The sequence below is a fragment of the Ailuropoda melanoleuca genome, chromosome 6 (genome assembly GCF_002007445.2).
Source record: "Ailuropoda melanoleuca isolate Jingjing chromosome 6, ASM200744v2, whole genome shotgun sequence".
Lineage (NCBI taxonomy): Eukaryota > Metazoa > Chordata > Mammalia > Carnivora > Ursidae > Ailuropoda > Ailuropoda melanoleuca.
The window spans coordinates 112,547,384-112,570,307 of record NC_048223.1 but is presented as its reverse complement, the minus strand read 5'-3'; the positions used below and the strand labels follow the sequence as shown (position 1 = coordinate 112,570,307).

Genomic DNA, 22,924 nt, shown 5'->3' with positions numbered 1-22,924 from the left:
GTCTATTTGAAGGTTCCACCTTACTTTCTCAACCGTTCTTTTCAACTTCTACATTGATTGTCACTCCATCTTTTTTAAGTGGTCAAAGCAGATAACCTCCAAACCCATTTTAAAAGTGAAGAAACGCAGGGGCACCTGGGTGCCACCTTCGGTTAAGCATCCCACTCTTGGTTTCGGCTCTGGTCGTGATCTCAGGGCTGTGGGATCGTGCCCCAAGTCGGGCTCCACGCTCAGTGAGGAGTCTGCTTGGGATTCTCTCTCTCCCTCTCCCTCTGCCTCTGTCCCTCCCGCTCACTCTCGCTCTCCCTCTAAAATAAAGAAATAAGTCTTTAGGAAATAAATAAAAGTTAAGAAAAGCAGAGAGAAATGAAGTGACTTAGTCCCACAGTTACAAGCGATTCTGAACCAGAATGTAGAGTTCTAGTATTTTCAGGCTAGGACTCTTAAAATCTCTTAGAGACAGAGTAGAATGAACAATGGGAGGGTGGGCAAAGTAGACACACGGGGACAAACAGACGGTGTCTGCCTCAGAGACAGTGTCGCTCCAGCATGACCCAGAGCCACCCAGGACTAGCCATGGCAGAGTCTTCAGGCAGCCTCAAGATCCAGGTCCCCACAGAGAGCCGTGTGGATCCCAAGCCAACGACAGCCCTGCCAAAAGCCCCCAAGTCCCTGAGCCACAGGTCAGAGGACACAAAGCCACTGGAAGAACATGAGAGCAGAAGCCCTCGCCCTCCTGCCCTGCTCAAACAGGTGGTCCGTCGTCAACCCCCAGACACAGTAGCGCAAACTCCTTCCCCACGGCCTGCTGTGGTAGCTGACAGGTAACGAATGCCCGCATGCCACTGGAGGAACCTCATCTTAAGAGACAGACCAAAGACGACCTACTTTGGTCACATTTTTTTTTTTTATCAGCGCTTCTTATCAAAAAGCCAAGTACAGTCCAGTTGATTGGAATGCGTTAGTTACCACCTGCTTGTCTACATGCATGCCCAAGGGGACACAGGCACCTACAGACCAGGAAAATAAGCTGGAAGATAGGGAGTGGCAAGTGGATGTCACTGGGAGCTCAGCAAATATGGGGTCTATTGGGATAAGAGCACATCAAGTCTCGGCTGATGAACGGGTCAGTAAATGGTGGTCTTATCCATACAATGGAATATTATTTGGCAATAAAAACAAGTGAATACCGACACATGCTACAACAAGGATGACCTTGGAAACACAATGCTAACTTCAAGAAGGCAGACCAAAAAGGTCACATATTGTAGGATTCCTCTTATATGAAATACCCAGAATAGGCAAATCCATAGAGACAGAGATTAAATTAGTGATTGCCAGGGACTAGGCAGAAGGAGAGATGGGGAGTGATAACTACTGGGTACAGAGTTTCTTTTGGGGGCGACGAAACTGTTCTGGAAATAGACAGTGGTGACATTTGCACACGCTGTGAATATACTAAAATGCGCCAAATTGTATACTTTGAACGGGTAAATTTAATGGTATGTGAATTACATCTTGATTTTTAAAGCGGATTACAAAAAAATGCACCAAGTCACTTGATGGTTATCAGGCTCATTTCAAAGACAAAGGGGTGGGGAGAGCACAGGGTCACGTAGGCACAGACTCCACCCACCGTGCCATAATGCCTAAAGAATGAACCAAAAAAACAGGTGAGCAAACCTACTCTTTAAAGAAAAATCTGACCCTCCAAAGCTTCTTGGGAAACAAGCAACTTCCAAATGTGACTGGCTGGTGCGGGATCTTGGGAAGGGACCATTCCAATGGCAGGGGAAGGCCAAGACTCACGAAAGCTGGAAAGAACACAGCACGCCCCAGATGAAATGTGCCAAGGAGACACAGCAGACAGCAACCGAAGTGACTGATAACTGTTTCAAGGCAAACCAGACAGAGGGGAGCACTTAAGTCCACAGAAACCTGAACCCTGAAGAGTCCATTCCCCATCACCCTGTGGCTTCAGGCAGGCCACGACAGCTTTGCGCCTCAGTTTCCCTAGCTCCAAAATGGGCATGGAATCACTTTCCCAGAGTCTCCCTAAGGCCTTCACCATTTTTTCCAACCCCAGAGGATATGCTGTGTAAATGGACAGGACAGTTAAGAGTTGCTATTTCTCCCTCCAACTGCACGGGGGAGTTAAAAGCCAGAAGTCACAGGTCTACCGACGGTTAGAGATGACCTTTGAGGACACAAAGCCAGAGAGTAACAGGGTCCTGGTGACCTGGAAGAGTTCTTTAAAATCCATGAATCAGCATGATTGCAGCAGATACTAAAATCAGGAACTCTAAAAGAGCCCTTTCTTTCTCCACAGCCAGCGGCTCTCAAGACTCGGGATTTCTCTGAATCGGTTCTCCTCCGAGTCCGTCCTGTTTCTTTCCCCCCTGTTCCACAACAACAAAAGACAACGCAAGTCTTGGCAGTCAACAAGCAACCAATTAATGTGCTTTCAGTCCGTCGACTTGGGAACAAAAATGCAAGACAGACCTCGGCTCCTGTCCTCCAACTCCAACTGAAACATGTGAACCGCGCGCTGCAGTTCCCTTTTATTTTTGTTTCCCCTTGTCACATTTGAAAGAGGTCGGTGGCTCCGGCAAGGTCTCCCTGTCCAAATTTTTATTGTCCCAGGCTGGCTGTGACAAGCATGTGGAGATGCTTCGTAATGCTACCCTCGGGAAGCCAAAAGGTCAGCAGCGCCTCGGTTCGTTTTGCTTGGGGAGGAACAGCCCCCGAGCCAGGGTGAAGATTTAGTGAGGCTGACCTTCTGGAGGCCCCCCACCCCCCTGCACACCAGTCTTGCTGCCTCAGCCAGAAGCGGCCTGCCACTCAAGTATCATCTTGCTGTAACAAATTACTCCTAACCCAGGATTACGGCTCTTTCCAAATCCCTCCTAGAGAGCAAGGAAATAAACATTCTCTCCCAGGACTCTGCCCTGGTTGTTTCCCCTGTTGGTAATCCTTGTCTGTATTTGCTTCTCCTACAAGCCTTCGTCTGGGAGGTCTGCTAGACCATTCCGGCCCACTTTCCTTTCAGACATAAGCTGAATGTCTCAATTGTCCATTAGGCACAGTAAAAGATGAAGGCGGGCTTTCTGTCCCAAGGAGCCTCACACAATAGTTCTCTTTGCCCACACACTTCTCGTCTGACTGCAGACCCGACTGGCCTAATCCTAGTCACTCACGGAACTCCACACCCCAAATTCCTTCCTAACGCCCCGCAGAGACGAGTGCGGATGGGCCATCAGGAGGCCGCGTTGCTCTAACTCGAGGCCAGGGCAGAGAAGCAGCCCCCCACCCCCCACCCGACAGCATGCCACCTGGGGGTGAGCTGACTGGGGAGAACGATCTAGAAAGAAGAGGCNCCCCCACCCCGCCCCGGCACTGGCCACCCCTCCCTCCCCCCAGGGACAGCATGCCACCTGGGGGTGAGCTGACTGGGGAGAACGATCTAGAAAGAAGAGGCAAGCTAGGAGACTGCCTCTGACCCCATCCTGTGGTTTCCTTTAATAAACTACCAGGAGATATTTTGAGCACAATAACCTCACTTGGGGAAGGAAACACAGTTCTGTCCACTTCCAACGTCTCCTCCGAAACACCGGGATATTCCAGACCCTTCGGACAAGAGAGGGCCGCTTTGTGTTTTTAATTGTACACATACAGTGACCAGCACATGCCAAGAAGCAAAGGGCAGAACAATGGCTGTTAGGATCAACGTGGGTGATCTGAGGTGACAGGGATCTTAGGGTTGTTTTATGCGAGGCTTTTCTCCCTGCAGAGTGGTTGACAGCACTCTTGCTGACACATTCCGGACTGGGAGAGAAACTTTCTGAAATAACCCAAAGGCACGGAGAAGACAGAAATACCATCAAAAATCCAGACAACAAATCAAATTCCTATTGCAAAAAAGGGGGGTAGGGGGACAGCAATTGAAGAAACAGAATTAGACAATACTACTCATTCTGAAGGGGGCACCACCTTCATCTCCCACGTGCAGGCCCGCCTCCCTTCTCTCGACAGGGCCACCGTGCCTCTCCAAACAAACTTGTTCTCTGCTTTCGTGGTTTTAGTCTTTCAAGAACCTGACTTGGGAAGGAACAGTAACGATCTGAAGCTAACCACTTAGCTCATTACTATGTCATCTGGACAGGAAAATCAATTCCAACAGCATCAAGTTTGGTGATCCCCTCCCCCGAAGGTCTGCACTATTAATAGCAAGAGAGTTTCCCAGGCTTTGGTTTATTTGTAATCCCAACCAGCCCTGACCACAGAACCTGGACATCTGCACTTCTAGAGCTCCCAGGGACCCAGGAGATGGAATTTCAGGTCTCAAGTCTTTTGACAGCAGCGGAAAGATGCAGAAGGTAGGCAGATCTTCAAGGAGGCAGAAAGATTCAGCTCAAAGAGGACTCAGTCCCAGGGAAGAGCTAGGTAGTCAAGGGGAAAAACTAAGTTAAGGTCTCTCTACCCATCTAACCAGCTCCTGAGCACAGTCTTCCATGCTGAGCTACCCTACGGACAAAGGTCACCATGTTATCACCCCATTGTGGAGCTGGCTGACAGAAGGTTCTAGAAGAAGGTTAGTTAAAAATAAACTTAAAACCTCACTAATTCAGACCAAGGTGGTGCCCCAGAATGGTTAAGAGGCCAGGAGCAGGAGCAGGAGCTGGAGTGCCTAGGTTCAAACCCAGGATCTGTGGCTTCGTGCTTCTGGGGCCTTGGACAAATGGCTTCACCTCTCTATGCAACCAGCCCTTGCATGCAAAGTGAGGAAAATAACATAGGGACAACAGTGGGACCTTCTTCTCAATATATGCACAGGAGTGATTAGTAGCGTACGCACTACAAATGAGGCCTGGCTTGACGTGTGCGACAGAAGACTGATGGGGTTCGTGGTCGAGGAGGGAGCCATCTCCCGGCTGGACGTACAAAGGGAGAAAAGAGAAGTGTGGGATTCCTGTAAGCAAATGCACTAAGTTAACAGATGGCCCAAGTTGGGTGCCCAATGAACAGACCCGCTGACACAACCTGCCATTACTCTCCACACATAAATGGGAAAGTAAGAAATTATTCATTCAGCTATTTTAAATATATCCCTCCTCCCTCCCTTTATATCCCCCACCCTGGCAGAGAATTCAAGTCTGGGTGTCTGAAGTTTCCCAAACACCTGAATGAAGGAAGCCAACCGCATCAAGTCCCGCTCAGGCTCTGCCCAGGGACAGGTAAACACACAGTCCTCCCAACCAAAGGGTCTTCCAGAATTCAGCCCCCTTCGCTCTGCAGATCCACGGCCACAAAGCGAATCACACACTGCCACCATCAGAGAGGGAAAATGCTAATTCAGCAAACCGTCTTGAATCGACAGTTCATGCTATGCCTTTTATGTCCCCATGCCCAGGAAATACCCAGGAGCCATGCTCTGGCCTCCACAAGGCCCCCCTGCTCCTTCCCCTCGGGACGACTGAGTCCCCACTGAGTTAATTCTATCGACTACTGTGAGGACCCCAAGCAGCAAAGTAGGAGTTTGTGGGGGCTGCGTGCATTCAGACCAAGTTTTCAGATCACATCTCGAGGCAACTCAGACCCAGGTTCGAACCCCAGCTCCAGAACTCCATTCATCATCAAAATATTTATTGAGTGCCTCCTATGTGCCGAAGTGCTGACACCCAAAAGAACTGGGTTCATTAAGAGAGAATATCAGAGCTGACCATTTTAAAAGCAGGGTAAGCTTAGGCAAATGACATCACCTCTCTGAGCACTGGTTTCCTTCTCTGTAAAATGGGAATATACATAAACATCCACCTCTCGGAGCTCTTCAGGGATCAGATGCTTGGCACGGTGCCTGGCATATGGCAAGCGCTGAGTAAATGCCAGCTATTATGTTATTAGCTGACTATTATATTGCCATTAATATAATCAGTATCATCAGAATAAAATTCCTTGAGATACTGCATGATTCTAAATCATCCAAAAAAGTATATCCCAGGTATGTGTATTATCCATTGCTTAAAGAGAAATAAACACTTACCCTGAAGTAAAGCAAACTGACCAAAAACATCCCTAGTTAACCAGGCTCGCCTCTCCCCACCCCTCCCTTCAATTCACTCACTCCTAGTCTTCTGGGATTTTCCTATAACTACAGTTGCCACCCCCCCATACGTCTGGTCTCCCTTTAGGTATACCAAGGCTTAGCCTCAGGCCTGCTGTTCTAAGTCACTGCAACCCTCTCCCCTCTGACTGGCCCACAAACTTAAAGATCTTTCTTAAAGGTCTGCAACCTCAGCAGAATTCTGATTCTTGCCCCGCATACTCTGCAAAAAGCAGACACACAAGGCACAAGCTGGTACACAAATCAGGGGGTGGCAAGGCATTAGGGTGAACACAGCAGCAGCTGCTTAAAGGCTACCAAAAAAAGCACAGGGAATCATCATCCCAAAGAGGTTTTACACGTGCACCAAAGAAAAATGAAGAAGACAAAAAAAAAAAAAAANCAAAAAAAAAAAAAAAAAAAAAAAAAAAAAAAAAAAAAAAAAAACCTCAAAAAAACACTGCCACTTTTCTCCCAGGCTATGTCACGATTTCCTTTTTTCTTTAAGATTTAAAACCTCGCCTGTTAAAAACACCACCTAAAGAAGGATAAGACAGTTGGGAAAAGGAAATTCATAGAACTCCCTGGTGCCCCTGGCTTACCACCATCAGGCAGTAAAACAACGGTCAGCCAAGTACTTGGCACCCTGTTTGGGGACCATCTCCACCTGCTGGTTCTATCCCACGTCAGCATGGATTCCTGCACTGACCACGTACTCGGAGAATGAGCAAAGCAAAAGTGCAGGCTGCAAACGAGATATGGAAATGCCCAGAACAAACACACGTGGAGAGGAAAGTTTTAACTATGGTTCCAAGAGTGGGAAGTCAAACCAGTTCTGGGGTTTGAATCCCAGAACACCACCTACTTCCTCAGAGGCCTTGGCCAGGTTACTTCACCACCTTGAACTTCAGTTTCTTCTTCTATGAAACAGAAGCTAACAGCAGCTCTTCCAATCAGAGTTGTTGCCAAATCCTGACTACAGATAGCGGCGTGGAGCAGCACCTAGCATACGGTAAGCCACTCAGCAAATGGCAGCCCTTGGGACCACTGTCGGGGTCATTACGAAGCTCCTATCCGTCCCACTGGTGATCTGGGCTATAGTATCACAAATGCTTTTCTCATTGTCCTCCGACTCGACAGTCTGTCATCATAAACTGATATTCCAGGAGGCGGAAGGGAAAAGGGGGAAACTGTGTGGTTGGAAAGTTAAAAAGAAAACAGTAAGTAGTTGAAACCACGTCACAGGTGAGATCTTACTACAGGAAATGCCCTCAGCTACGTCCTTTACCCATTTTTCAGATGACATCTCAGGAAACTGAGCTGGGAGAGCTTAGGCAAGCAGCCCAAGGTCACGCGATTTGGAAGTGAAGGTTATGAGGGCAGGAAACACGCTTGTCTCCCCTGTGCCCCTGTGCCAAGCGTGAATGGTCTCTTTAAGCCTCATTTAGCATTCAACAAATATTTATTGATGCCGGCTCTTTGCCGGGCACTATGCTGGGTACTAGACAGAAGAGAAAGATCACAGAGCCCAAGAGTCAGGTGACCTGTGTGAAAATTCCCAGCTCTCGCCCCACTCGCTGGGTGACAGTGGGCAGAGACTTCTGCTCCCTGACCTCCAGCTATTGTAAAATAATTTCTCTCCACCCCACCTCACCGGGTGGATGCACAAATTCCATTAAACAATATCTAACTACTTGGCAGCTTCCCGCAGAGCCTCGGGAGTCATTCAAAATTGACTTCCTTCCCTCTGTCCCCCCATCCCCCTCCCATCTCCCAAAACTAGCCCTAGTTCATAGATCTATAAAATGAAGATAATAGTAAGGTATCTGAAAAGCACTTCGACTATAAAATATAATGGGAAATATAAAACCACATGTTATTATTATACGAATGCACCCCGCCCCTATATCCAGTGGCCCCACTGCCACTAGGAACGAGGTATTCGCACAGTCTCAGCAAAGCACACCCCCATCAGGTAGAAGCAACTGAGCCCTCCAGCCCTAGAGGGACAGGAGGAGGAAGGGGTGGGGGTAAGGGGTGCTCAGCTGTGCAGGATGCTTGCACTTCCAGGCAGGACAGAGAAGCACACAGCTCTAGGTAGAGGCTGGATCCACATCGGGGAAAGCGGCGAGGGTCGGGGAGGCAGTGAGGCATGCCCCCATGATGACACCCACCAACTTCTCCGCGGGCTCCCCATCAGCATGGCGGCCCCTGCCATCTGGCTTCCAAGCCCCATGTCAATCAAAGAAGTGTCCCCAGGCCTCCGGAATAGGCCAGGCACGTTCTGGGTGACAGTGACCCTCGGGTGAGGGGTAAGGCAACATCGCTGCCCTCGCTGACCTCATTATCCTCAGGACCAGAAGACTCATTAGTTAAAACAACACAATACACATACTAACTTCTAAAAAGCTTATCCTCGGGCCACAGCACTTCTCAACATTTTAAGAGGCATCCCTCCACTCACCACCTATTATTCTTGATTTTAAAGAAGGGCAAAGGTAACGTTCCAGCCCACCACTAGCTCCAAAGTCACAACAAAGAAACCACCCGAGTGGCTCAGGGCTGTCAAATCTTTAACATAACGAGAATGTGCCTCCCTCGGTGTGTCCACTGTTAATCCGTCAGACAAATAAGGCAGTAGTTTGCTTTTCGTTCAGGGGCAGGTGTCAAGCCTGGCTGAAATCCACAAGAAAAAATGTTGGCTGCCCATGTGACCGCAATGCACACCTGAAGTCAATATATCCAAACTACTCGTCTGTTTACCACTTTTAAAAGGAGAAAAATCAGCCACCTTTTTAGCAATGCTTTCCTCTAGGTAGTGGAATTACAGACAATTCTTTCCTGTTGCTTTATACTTTCTAATACATTATTTTAATCTTAAAGTATAAAAAAAAATTTTTTTTTTTTTGAGAGAGAGAGAAAGCAGGGCGGGAGGGGCAGAGGGAGAGGGAGAGAATCTTAAGTAGACTCCATGACCAGGACAGAGCCCAACGCAGGGCTCGAGCTCATGATCCTGAGATCACGCTCCGAGCCGAAACCAAGAGTCAGACGCTTAATCAACTATGCCACCCACATGCCCCTTAAAGTGTTTAAAGAAAATATATTTTTCCGCAAATTATCTGTATAACTATGTCTAAAACGATGCATAACTATGTATAATTCTGTATACCATGAAAAGGGTTACCATGCTTGGTGACATTTAAATTTAGTTATGGAACCTCAATTAGGTTTGCTTGGGTGGAGTACTGCATTCGCTTCCCCAAAGGGACACAGAGGCCTCTAAAACCCCTCGTGAGCTTTTCTAACAAACCAGAGACATGGTTTCCTCCTGTCCCTCGTGAGGACTTCTTCCAAGGTGATTCGGTCGCAGAGAGGAGCCCGTTCGGGTTTGCCGGGATTTCAAGTGTTCTATCCCACTGGCCCCAGAAACCTAGTCTCACTCCTGTGTCCCATCTGGCCGCCGTTCAGATTTCCACCATCACACCCATAATAACTGTCCTCCACTTCCTGGTTCTCACAGCTGCCTCCCAAGGTCATGTCCTGCTCACCTCTAGCTCCAGCTCCGAGCCCTGCAGCTGGCAAGGACTAGGTGCACAGGAAGTTACACTAAAGGAAAACAGACGCCTGGCTGTCCACCCCAGCAAGGTACTAAGTAAGGAACGACTCAGGTCAAAGCATGCAGGGGTGGCCGAGTCTCTGGCCAGCAGCCTTCCACCCATCCCCACTTGAACAAACATGTCAAGGGTCTGAGAGGACACTTCACTGCCCATTCCAGCATTCTCCAAGCCTAAAGGACAAAAAGAACAACAACAGGGCAACACATCTCAGAGAGGGCCCTTTCACCTCCTCTCGTAACTTTACTGAGCACCTGCTATGTGCCAGGCTCTGATGCAACACTCCCATAGCTAGTGTAATCTTCACCTCCACTGATGATATAAATGCATTTGTTTCCTCGACAGTAAGGGGAGATGGACTCTAGTGGAAGGAATTAAATTTTTCAGTGTCTCTTAGTGACCAGTAAGTTCATCCATCACCCAACCACTGGGCCCCCTCCATAACCATGCATTGATGACCCAAATGTCATCTTAATCAGCTCTCTCCAGTTCTCTTAAATACACTCAATTTCTTGGTTTGCAAAGAAGATGCATTTTAAAGAACAAAGATCTACAGGGACCCTCTCTGGAACTCAGGTTTCTCATCTGTAAAATGAATATAAACATAACTCCATTTGCAAAGCCACAGTAAAAAATAAAGAAACCAATTAATAGGCCCAGCACGCGACTCAATAAAAAGATGTTTCTTCTATCCTCTTTCTGAGAAAGAAGGTAACTAGGACAGAAATGACTATGTTTTCAGTTGATTCTGCAAGGTGCAGGCCCTCCAAGCAGGAGGGCATTGGGTAGAAGGGAGAGAGTCCACAGTGACCACAGAAGGTGTCCCCAGGTGGCCAGCCTTCCCACATCCAAAAGAGCCCTCTGCCCCCTCCTCCTTCCAGTCAGGCTCCAGCCAAGGGGAGCAAAGTTCCCCTGAGAATTTCCATTTAAAGGTATCTCAGTCACAATAGTCCAGCCTGCAAAGGAGACTGTGTGCAAGGCTGAAAAGTACGCCCGAGGAAGAATGAGGAACATAGGACACTTCGCTCCCGCTCCATCAGTGGGTAATTTCTCTGCTTCCTCATGGGTAAAATGGAATAATGCCTGCTTCCACCCACCGCACAGGATCCTTCATCAGAGCAGTCACGCCTGGCTCATGGAGGAAATCATTCAGAAAGGTCTCAGACCCTGCCCCAGATAGTACTACTCTGTGGGACTCAAATCCCTCGTGGTTTAGGAAAGGCTTATAAACTAAATCCAGGGTTTCTATGAGAAACTGTTCAGGTACAGCAGACATACGTCAATTTTTGGCTTCATCACAAACTGGGATTTGAGTATGACTGGCTGTTCCATGTTAACAGAAGATCAGGAGTGGAAGGTAATACGTGGGGAGGGGAGGAGAGAAGAAGTCGCTAGTACAAAAATCTCCAGCTCTGCTAGCCAGGGGCTCTTTGCAGACTAGAGGAAAGCTTCCAGAAGTGGTCAGTCCTCCGGGTTTCTGAGCCTCAGGGCAAAGAGACACCGCTGAGTTGACAGAACACCAGACAGCAGAGACTGCCGGGGGGTTCACGCTGGTGCTCCCGTGTCCGAGGATGCCAGGACCTGGGGGTGGCAGTGGTACGCATCAAGGGTATAACCACTTCTGATTAACTGAGGTGGGGGGGGGAGCAAATCATTCCGCTGATAAGTAGAAGATAAACCAAATCTTCCATTTCTAAAGGGATTGACCTAGTGATTTTTTCCTTTCCTCCCACTCTCCAGACCTCTTTCCCCCACAGCAAATAAAGTAAGCCCCTGGCAGCTGATGAATTCAATTCCCATCTAAGAAAACCAGGGTGAAGAAAGCAGAAAGCACCAGAGAGCTCCCCCTTGGGGCTCCTTGCATTGCTCGGAGCTCCAGGGTATCTGCCTTGGCATGCCAAAATCGTATAAAGAAATGAAATATTGACACACATACACTTGAGGCCACATGAATCATACTGGAACATTCCACCACAGCAAAAGATAATTCTCAATCCCTACCCTCTTGACACTAGTACATTTGGGTCCCCAGGAAGCAGATTCCTTAGCATTGATATCATTAAATCAAGAGAAATTTCAATTGAAAACACAGTAACAGAGCATCGGCAAGCAGGACCAAAAGTAAACCCCCCCACATCCCCGGCCAGCTCATGCCAGACCCCACAGGAACAGCCGCCCCCCATCATGCCAAGAGTAAGAGACCTCTGCTCTGGGACCAGAGTGTGCTGTGTTTCACGTCACCTGTCCACCGTCTGGGGCAGACAATCCCCACACGCTCTTCAGTTTTCTTTTGTTTTGTTTCAATATATATACAGAAAGCCAGTCGGGCAGAAAAAGACCAGCAGAGGAATGGGTCTGTCACAAGGCAAGGGGTGCTGCCTGGTTCAGACTAATTCTGGTTCAGACTAATAAGAAATAATAATACTTCGTACTTCTCTGGGGCCTTTCATCTGAGAATTTCAAAGTGCTCTGCAAACATTAACTAATTATTCCTCCAGAATCCTGCAGAGATGGCAGAGGGAAGGAACAGACACAGCCCTGGACTCCCAAGCCTTTCAGGATTTCTACCGTTCAAGGATTCCAAACACTCCCGGGGACGATGCCCCATCCCCGCCCCAAGACGGCAGAGGGGAGGCAGAGGGGAGGCGGGGGTGAGGTAAGGAGCAGAAGCCAGCCTGCAGCCTTCTCTCTGGCTCTAATCCCGACTCTGTGGCTTCCTCAAAGTGACGCAGAAGTTAGTAGCCACAGCCAGTCTTTGATAATAACTAGGGTGACCATATAATGCATTGCCCAAACCAGGGCACTTGTAAAGATAAAAGAAAGTGCTATTAATAACTGGCATAAAGTGGAAAGGTCCAGGCCAAACAAGAGACTCTGACCCTCACGTGGAATCTACCCATTTCAGGATGAAAGGTTAGCACAGGGCTCCCTGAATTCATGTGCTGACATAATCAACAGGGAAAGCTCCAAGTGCTAAGCATGTACCTCCGTTCTAGAAGCATCAGTGGGCCTTGAAATAAGCCTTACAAAACTACCACCAGACAGTCTTAATCTGGTTCCAGCAGAGAGATATTCAAAGTAGAGAGCTACCAGCAGATGGCCCTCCCACGGGACCCACTAGGGTCTTGAAGCCCCCTACTATGCCCTTTACAGTTACTGGGTCATGAAGATTTGGGAAGGTTAGGCAGAGCACGGGCATATTTCAGGATTTTAACCACCAGTCTTTCAGCTAAATGCTAACACAGGCATTAACACCCTATCAAACCACCCCCACTACTAAGAGGCCAGGCTCTTCCAGGGGCAACTCCCTAGATGCATGCACCCCTGTTCTAACATGCAAACTCTACTAGTTTTTGCAACCAAGTCAAGTTTCAGTAACATGTATGGGTTACAGAGAGAGCTGAATGCGCAGAAAGCCTAGGTCCGCACTTACTGGTTCTCACACATCAATCCAAATTAATGAAAAATGTGAACTGCAGATGATTGTTATTTTTAAGAAATGTCTCAGTACCTTCAAACACTTCAGATAACCCCAAAATAAGCAAAGAAATACTCCCTAGGCAAGATCCTTAAAGAAGAGGTTAGCTCGGCAGGTGCTGATATATAAATGACAAGGCTTCTAAATGCCCTGGAGGCAGCAAGGTAATCGTCCCTCTGCTAGCTCATTACTCAATGCCCAATAAACCCATTTCATCATGAAGGAAAAAAGAAATTTTGGTTTGGAGTCCTGACCAAATTACCTAGGATTCAAAAGTCCAGGGTATTCTCCTGCCTATCACGCTTCTGCTCTCAAAACCCTGCCTTCCCTTGGCACGCCTTCGGGCTGGTTCAGATTCCCCACAACAGCGACACACTGCTGGACCCCTCAGCCGCAAGAGCAGTGCCCGACCTGTTGCAAGCACTCGACAAATACTGCCAAGTGCATTCATAAAGTAAGAAGGCAAGTGTGATGGTTCTCAACTCCACTCCCATCTGCCTCCTACACTCCATGAATGGAGCGTGCAAGTCTCCCAATTCAAATTTAGCACAGACTATCCAGTCCCAGAGCAGGACGACTGTATCAGAATCTGCATTTTCACAGAGCCCCAAAGATGCGTGTGCTCAGTAGAATCTGAGGTCTCTTCAGCACACAGCCTTCAAGGTCCCTCATGGGAGAATCTAGCTTTGGCATCAAACGTCACCGCCAGAACTCTCATTTCCCCCTGCACACACTGTGCCAGGCCCCCTGCCTTTCTGAGAAGTCCATGACCCCACGCTTTTGCTTCACCTGGGATGTCCTTCCCTTCCCTGATCCCTCCATAAGAAAATTACTATTTATATGCCACCGTTTAAGTGTTGAGATACCAAATTGTTTCCAGTCCACCAGGCACAATCCTCCCCCACCACTCGCACCCCACCCCCAGTACCCTTAACCTTTAAGCAAACTCCAACTAAAGCGGGGTCTCTGCAGCGTAAGGACTAACGCCAGGGCAATGACCTGAGTTGGGAGGCAGTCACACTTGGGATTCAAAGCCTCCTTCCACCGCAATGACCTTTGTCAGTGACCTTTGTCAAGGTGGTTAACTAAGTCTGAGCTCCAGTGGTCTTGCCTCTAAAATGGAGATGATGCCACCTACCTCCTTAACTGCATGACGATTAATTGAAATGTCTGTAAACTGCTTGCAAGAGTGCCTGGTGAATGATTAGCGTGACTTAGAATACAAAGGACACTTAGAATACAAATACAAAATTAGTGTGTCCTAATACAGTGGCTCCCACACCCTGAGATCACTTAGGAGTCTTTACAATTACTAATGCTGGCTCCTCCCTCAGAGTGGGACCCGGGTATTGGGATTTTTATGAAAGCTCCCCAGGTGATTCATCTGTGCAGCACATTTGGGGAACCACTGTCCTAATTACATGACAGGTGGGAGACATCCATGAGTAGGAGCTATTTTCACAAAGAATAGTTCAGACATGCACCCCTTTGCACCTGTTCCTCTGTCCCCTCAGCTGGCACCCCACCCTGCAAACACAGAAGCAAGCTTCTCCAGGACTCCATAAGAAAACTCGAAAGTTCCCCAACACCACCAAACCCCCATTCATCAATCCCCCATGGTACATTCCAGCAGACTGGACAGGGGAACAATGAAAATGGGAGTCCACAGGGGTCCGTGGGCGGCATACAGGTATACCGTTAAAGGAGACCACGCAAAGATTTAAGACCCCCAAGTGAAAGGTAAATGGAAGTGTGGGCTCATCTTTATGGTCTCCCTTAATTACCTAAAAGAACAGTCCATGCTACCGAGCAGGTCTGGAGAAAGCCTTTCATCTCTCCCCTAGTCTGTCCCCCAGGAGACTCTACAGGTTTTCTTAAATGTATGAAAGGCTCTGTCCAGGAACGCTAGCTTCAATTCACCATCCTCTAAGGAACATGAATTGAGAAGCTAAACAAATTTGACAATGGTCCTTTACAGCTTTAAGCATAGGCAAAAAAAAATGCCCATCTAGGGGAAGCCAGTCTGGGCATTCAACTCAAGGGATAAGGGCAAGCAGTAACATTCTCCTGAGGCAGCATTTCCTCAACACCCCGGGGTGTGTCCCTGACACTTTACACACCCCTCCCCGGAGGCTAGCACCTTGTATTTTCTGAGGAATTTCCAGAAGCCCGTGCCCATCAGTGGCGGGAGATACCTTTGCAACAAGGCACCAACTGGACATGTATAATGAATGCAAGGGAGAGTCTCAAGGGCTGAAAACCTAGAACCAGGGGGACTCATGCCAACAATTCTGATCAAGAGGTGGCAGGGATTTCCCGAGACCTTACAGAGGCTAACTCAACCCGGACAGATCGCATGCTGCTCCAGCTTCAGCATCTATGGATGCAAGGGGCAGCGCAAAGAGCAGGAGGAGGAGGGACCCATCCGATGTGAATGGATGCTAGTGACCATGAAACTGACTTCCGGGAACCCAACACCATTCTGTGCGCAGAATTTCGAATCCACTCATGAGCTGAGCAGGGCTCAGCTGGCCTCAGGAGGGGGAAGAGGGAGAAGAGAAGGCTAGCGTTGTCAGATGCCCAAACCGGCCAGCCACCGAGAGGGAAAGGCAAGGGCCACGCTCTCTCAACGCAGTGTTTCCTGAACTTCAGGGCTACCAAGCATGATTTCAGCTGGTACCAGCTGTTACCTGAGTAGTGACAGGATATTAATGTATATCAGAAAAAAATAAACTAGCACATCAAACTTCTAATTTCCAAAGATGTTAAGGCTTACAGTGGGGCTGAGTTTAAATAAACTCAGTGAATTCAAAAAGTGAATCAGATGTTTGCATCAAATAAATAACAGTGCAGGTGGCGTCCAGTTATGCCAAAAATCATGACGGGACACATGGGGATGAGAAGCTTAAGAAACCACACTCCAGAAACCCAACAGGAACTCTGGCTGCACGGAGCTGACATCATCAGGCTGGCAAATCCAGCTGAAAGGGGAGGCTGTGGTGCCCTGTGGGGAGGGACAGGTGAGGGGAGACAGACGAGTGGGGGGGGGGGTAGCTTGTGATGCTGAATGGTGATGGGCAGATGTCGCCGGAGCTCTGGGCACACCACGAGAAGTACCCTAAGCAGTGTGCAGAAATGACCAGCCTAAGGAAACAGAAACCATCCCCCAAAACGAATCATCGCCTGACGGTGCGGAGGCTAGAATGTGTCAGAAAACCATTCAAACAAAGCTTCGGATGAAAATCTAAAGAAGGAATGGTCCATGAAATCTTAAATAAAACAACAAGCAAGTATCCGCAAAGCTCAGCGAAGAGCCCAAGCAGGGGAGACCAGTGGGTGGCTTTCACTTTTGCTTCCAACGTGATTCACTTTCCAGCCCTTGGGCCTGCCCCTGGGTTTGTGCCGCACACAAGCACACAACTTCCCCGAGCCCCAGCCAAGCTGCCCGCCCATCAGCCTTCTCCAGATTCCATCAGAACTCGGGAACACCCAGCTAAANCCAAAGATGCGTGTGCTCAGTAGAATCTGAGGTCTCTTCAGCACACAGCCTTCAAGGTCCCTCATGGGAGAATCTAGCTTTGGCATCAAACGTCACCGCCAGAACTCTCATTTCCCCCTGCACACACTGTGCCAGGCCCCCTGCCTTTCTGAGAAGTCCATGACCCCACGCTTTTGCTTCACCTGGGATGTCCTTCCCTTCCCTGATCCCTCCATAAGAAAATTACTATTTATATGCCACCGTTTAAGTGTTGAGATACCAAATTGTTTCCAGTCCACCAGGCACAATCCTCCCCCACCACTCGCACCCCACCCCCAGTACCCTTAACCTTTAAGCAAACTCCAACTAAAGCGGGGTCTCTGCAGCGTAAGGACTAACGCCAGGGCAATGACCTGAGTTGGGAGGCAGTCACACTTGGGATTCAAAGCCTCCTTCCACCGCAATGACCTTTGTCAGTGACCTTTGTCAAGGTGGTTAACTAAGTCTGAGCTCCAGTGGTCTTGCCTCTAAAATGGAGATGATGCCACCTACCTCCTTAACTGCATGACGATTAATTGAAATGTCTGTAAACTGCTTGCAAGAGTGCCTGGTGAATGATTAGCGTGACTTAGAATACAAAGGACACTTAGAATACAAATACAAAATTAGTGTGTCCTAATACAGTGGCTCCCACACCCTGAGATCACTTAGGAGTCTTTACAATTACTAATGCTGGCTCCTCCCTCAGAGTGGGACCCGGGTATTGGGATTTTTATGAAAGCTCCCCAGGTGATTCATCTGTGCAGCACATTTGGGGAACCACTGTCCTAATTACATGACAGGTGGGAGACATCCATGAGTAGGAGCTATTTTCACAAAGAATAGTTCAGACATGCACCCCTTTGCACCTGTTCCTCTGTCCCCTCAGCTGGCACCCCACCCTGCAAACACAGAAGCAAGCTTCTCCAGGACTCCATAAGAAAACTCGAAAGTTCCCCAACACCACCAAACCCCCATTCATCAATCCCCCATGGTACATTCCAGCAGACTGGACAGGGGAACAATGAAAATGGGAGTCCACAGGGGTCCGTGGGCGGCATACAGGTATACCGTTAAAGGAGACCACGCAAAGATTTAAGACCCCCAAGTGAAAGGTAAATGGAAGTGTGGGCTCATCTTTATGGTCTCCCTTAATTACCTAAAAGAACAGTCCATGCTACCGAGCAGGTCTGGAGAAAGCCTTTCATCTCTCCCCTAGTCTGTCCCCCAGGAGACTCTACAGGTTTTCTTAAATGTATGAAAGGCTCTGTCCAGGAACGCTAGCTTCAATTCACCATCCTCTAAGGAACATGAATTGAGAAGCTAAACAAATTTGACAATGGTCCTTTACAGCTTTAAGCATAGGCAAAAAAAAATGCCCATCTAGGGGAAGCCAGTCTGGGCATTCAACTCAAGGGATAAGGGCAAGCAGTAACATTCTCCTGAGGCAGCATTTCCTCAACACCCCGGGGTGTGTCCCTGACACTTTACACACCCCTCCCCGGAGGCTAGCACCTTGTATTTTCTGAGGAATTTCCAGAAGCCCGTGCCCATCAGTGGCGGGAGATACCTTTGCAACAAGGCACCAACTGGACATGTATAATGAATGCAAGGGAGAGTCTCAAGGGCTGAAAACCTAGAACCAGGGGGACTCATGCCAACAATTCTGATCAAGAGGTGGCAGGGATTTCCCGAGACCTTACAGAGGCTAACTCAACCCGGACAGATCGCATGCTGCTCCAGCTTCAGCATCTATGGATGCAAGGGGCAGCGCAAAGAGCAGGAGGAGGAGGGACCCATCCGATGTGAATGGATGCTAGTGACCATGAAACTGACTTCCGGGAACCCAACACCATTCTGTGCGCAGAATTTCGAATCCACTCATGAGCTGAGCAGGGCTCAGCTGGCCTCAGGAGGGGGAAGAGGGAGAAGAGAAGGCTAGCGTTGTCAGATGCCCAAACCGGCCAGCCACCGAGAGGGAAAGGCAAGGGCCACGCTCTCTCAACGCAGTGTTTCCTGAACTTCAGGGCTACCAAGCATGATTTCAGCTGGTACCAGCTGTTACCTGAGTAGTGACAGGATATTAATGTATATCAGAAAAAAATAAACTAGCACATCAAACTTCTAATTTCCAAAGATGTTAAGGCTTACAGTGGGGCTGAGTTTAAATAAACTCAGTGAATTCAAAAAGTGAATCAGATGTTTGCATCAAATAAATAACAGTGCAGGTGGCGTCCAGTTATGCCAAAAATCATGACGGGACACATGGGGATGAGAAGCTTAAGAAACCACACTCCAGAAACCCAACAGGAACTCTGGCTGCACGGAGCTGACATCATCAGGCTGGCAAATCCAGCTGAAAGGGGAGGCTGTGGTGCCCTGTGGGGAGGGACAGGTGAGGGGAGACAGACGAGTGGGGGGGGGGGTAGCTTGTGATGCTGAATGGTGATGGGCAGATGTCGCCGGAGCTCTGGGCACACCACGAGAAGTACCCTAAGCAGTGTGCAGAAATGACCAGCCTAAGGAAACAGAAACCATCCCCCAAAACGAATCATCGCCTGACGGTGCGGAGGCTAGAATGTGTCAGAAAACCATTCAAACAAAGCTTCGGATGAAAATCTAAAGAAGGAATGGTCCATGAAATCTTAAATAAAACAACAAGCAAGTATCCGCAAAGCTCAGCGAAGAGCCCAAGCAGGGGAGACCAGTGGGTGGCTTTCACTTTTGCTTCCAACGTGATTCACTTTCCAGCCCTTGGGCCTGCCCCTGGGTTTGTGCCGCACACAAGCACACAACTTCCCCGAGCCCCAGCCAAGCTGCCCGCCCATCAGCCTTCTCCAGATTCCATCAGAACTCGGGAACACCCAGCTAAATCCGGCACCGTAAGTGGTACAGAGATGCCCTGCCAAAAGACAGCGAGCCCCTGAGGACGAGGAGAACTTCCAGGGTGCTGGTCACGTGGGGCCATCCGCCCTTTTCCATTCCCCCCCCACTCACCCCTGTTACACACTTCTCTCCGCCCTCCCCACCCCGCCCCACGCTTTCACGCTTGTGAAGAAAGGGGTAAAAGGGGAAAGAGGCCCTGGCTACAGCCCGACTTCATTCCAAATGCAAATGAATCCCTTTTACACTGTTAGCTTCCATTTCCAGGAAAATGTGGCGGAATCACTGTGTTTACTTCAGCCTCAGTGATGCTGCCAGGACACAGCACAACCTTCAGTCAAGCTATTAACTTGAACGTTGAACTTCACAGCCTGGCTGTCTTCCTCAGCCTTCCTTTTGATGTTACCTCCAAAGCAAAAGATCAAAGGCTTTGAGTGTGGTGAGGGGAAGTCCCCAGCTCTTAGCCTACCAGCCTGTGATATATGTTAAAATCCTGGCCAAGAGAGCTAGCAGGAGAGAGAGCCTGCTCCAGAGAGGCCCGGGGCGGGCAGGGGTGCAGGCATGAGGCTGAACGTAGAATGAGGTCACTTGTGGCACAGACACCAGGGACAATGACAACTCGTGTGCATGAAACATCTCCTACCTGGAAACACACACAGAACTCCCAAGAAGAAAAATGCCTTGGCAGGCATCGTACCCACCCCCGCAACACACCCGAAAGAGCCAAACCCCCTGCACACACACAACACACACCCAGAAGAGCCAAACGCTGCTCCGTGAGCCCTTGTCCTTCACAACGTACCCCCTTAACCAATCATCCAACCAACTTGAGCTGGGTGTGCGCTGTCTACCGGACACTACCCTGCTCTCCAGCGGAAGGGAAAGCATGCATTAATCAGATAACCACACCAGGCAACGACGATCACAGAGACGCCAACGCTGCAGCGGAAGGAAGGTCCTCTTAGGAGGGTGCAAAACACAGCAGCCACCATAGGTGTCCCCCTGAGGTTGCGGGGAATGGACTGTGGGGACCGCAGGCACAGGGGCCCGGCTGTGTGGTGGGAAGAAGCAAGAGGGTGGAGAAACTGACAAGGGTTCAAGGGGGGGGGACCCGAGCTGGCCCCACAAGGCTCCCAGCAGCAGTGGGGACTTGTTTGTCCCAGGCAAAGGTGTGTCTTAGCCTTCCCAGCTACAACTCTTTGACACATAGGAGACTCAAAAAGCATTCTTCCAAGAAACATCTAAAGATTCTAACAGACTGGTTTTTGATGGGGGGAAGGGGGGACTATGCAAATATCAGTGATAATTCAATGTATATGAAGTTGAAAAAGAAAAACTAAAATCAGAAATGGTTCCTTCTGGAAAGGGACAGAGCAGAGCCTTTGGGACACTGGAAAACGTCCTTCCTCTTGCCCTGGGTCGTGGTTACACAGGTGTAGACATATAAAAATCAGACAGCTGTACATACCTGAGGTCTGTGCACTTTAAATTCTGGGGGGGGAGGGCTAGATGGCCAGCGCCTTGGTGCCTGCCCGGCCCTCGTGGGCGAGTCAGGCGGCCAGCACACCACGCACGGCGAATCAACCTCGGGCTTTGCTTCTTCTTGCCCAGGAGAATGGGCTTGAAATATAGAAACGGAGGTTTCAACCAAGAACATAAACAAGCCTGTATCTCTGGTCCCTTTTCCCTTTTAGAAAAAGAAATTTGGCTAAAGGGATAAAATAGAGAAATTCTTGTGGGACGGCTTTCATTATGGACAGAATGTGCTGTTTTCCAATTTGCTACATCTCCTGAGTTCCATTTTATGTTTTACAGGAAAAGTCTCTAAAAGGAACTGGAGGCCCTTAGGGCCAAATTTATCTTCACTCTCTCTAAATCTAACAAGTTCTGGGGGGGGGGGGGGCACACATTGGCAGGGCCGCCTCCCCACCCCCCACCCCCTCAATGCAGGGTTCCTACTGGCCCCGTTCCTTCCCTGCCTCCATGGATCCCCTCGACCCATCCTGATTTCTATTTCTGAGAACATGTAACAGCTACACTCCACCTTCAGACAATGGCACCTTGGCCCAACTCTGGTCCAAACAAAACAAGTCTGACAGAGGGGAGCTACCGACCTGTCAGGTAATATCCTTGCCCAAACCAAGAGCCGTTTTTCGTTTCATTCCTTCTGATTCCAGGCAGGCACTCCAGGATGGAAACAAAGACAAACACGTGGGGTGGGCTTCCTCCGTGCCCCTACCCCGTCCCCTTTGCAGACTGCCTCTTGGGAGCAATCCTCACCACTCAGGGCAAAAAAGTAGCCGTTCAATCTCAACCGCCCACCCCACCCCCAGCAAAACAGGGCAGCAGGGGTGACAAGGGAGGGAGCATGAGAACCACCAGCAGTTCAGGGCCCTTGAGGAGCCACTGCTCTCTGCAGGAGGGTCAGCAGAGGGTGGGAGCACTCCACAAGCCAAAGTGGGGCCCCAACGAGGAACCTCAGAGTAGCAAACAACTTAGAATTCTGAGTTTCGGCTCGATTAAAGCCCACTGAGCTGGAGAGCCTCTCCACAGTGACCCTGCCAGCTGGGGCCAGAAACAGGCCTGAGACCTCTGCACCCTCTGAGAACCAACCTTCTTCCCAGCAAAACACGAAACACGATACCTGGATAGAGGAGTCCTGCCACTCACATGGGCACAACGCACCATCAAAATGATCAGACGGCACATCCATCTATAGGACTGCCTTGAGCGCCAAGAACTTTATTCATCCATCCATCCATCCATCCATCCATCCATCCATTCACTCATCCATCTTTGGCCCAATACCTGCTAGGTGCCAGGTAATGTGTCTAGGGTCTGAGCATCATAAAACAAAGGCCCCCCGTTCCCCTGCACTGCCATGACTACCATAGTAGGCTTGCACAGGAAGACACTGCCCAGAATCAAAAAGACGGTGCAAGGGGCACCTGGGTGGCTCAGTCGGTTAAGCGTCCAACTCTCAGTTTCGGCTCAGATCATGATCTCAGGGCCCCTGAGATCAAGCCCCGCATCAGACCCTGTGCTGAGTGTGGAGCCTGCTTGAGATTCTCTCTCCCTCTTGCTCCCTCTGCCCCAACCCCCCAGTCATGCACACACTTGCACTCCCTCAAAAAAAAAAAATAATAATTAATTAAAAAAAAAAGAAGAAGAAGGTTTGAAAGTGGAGCTGGAGATGGTCTGGGGATGGTCTCCATGACCAGACTTGGATGTTTCCGGAGCCACTCCCAGGCCAACACCCAGAAGTACACTTCCACTCAGTGTGTGGGGAAGGTCATCTTAACTGTCTGAAAACATAGGGTGAGTCACAGCTG

The 22,924-nt window shown here is 49.2% G+C and overlaps 1 protein-coding gene across 3 annotated transcripts in view; it reads right to left on the bottom strand.

Moving 5' to 3' along the window:
* Positions 1-22,924, bottom strand: part of TCF7L2 (transcription factor 7 like 2) — a 185,481-nt gene that overhangs the window by 128,919 nt on the left and 33,638 nt on the right. The window lies entirely within an intron of this gene.